Below are 320 nucleotides of genomic sequence, written 5' to 3' on the forward strand. Positions count from 1 at the left end.
GCAGATGGTGACTGCAGCCATGAGATTAAAAGACGCTTACTCCTTGGAAGGAAAGTTATGACCCACCTAGATAGCATATTCAAAAGCAGAGACATTACTTTGCCAACAAAATTCCATCTAGTCAAGGCTATGGTTTTTCCTGTGGTCACGTATGGATGTGACAGTTGGACTGTGAAGGCTGAGCACCGAAGAATTGAATGCTTTTGAACTGTGGTGTTGGAGAAGATTCTTGAGAGTCCCTTGGACTGCAAGGAGATCCAACCAGTCCATTCTAAAGGAGATCAGCCCTGGGATTTCTTTGGAGGGAATGATGCTGGAGC

Source organism: Bison bison, unplaced genomic scaffold (genome assembly GCF_000754665.1).
Source record: "Bison bison bison isolate TAMUID 2011002044 unplaced genomic scaffold, Bison_UMD1.0 scf7180017864260, whole genome shotgun sequence".
Classification (NCBI taxonomy): Eukaryota; Metazoa; Chordata; class Mammalia; order Artiodactyla; family Bovidae; genus Bison; species Bison bison.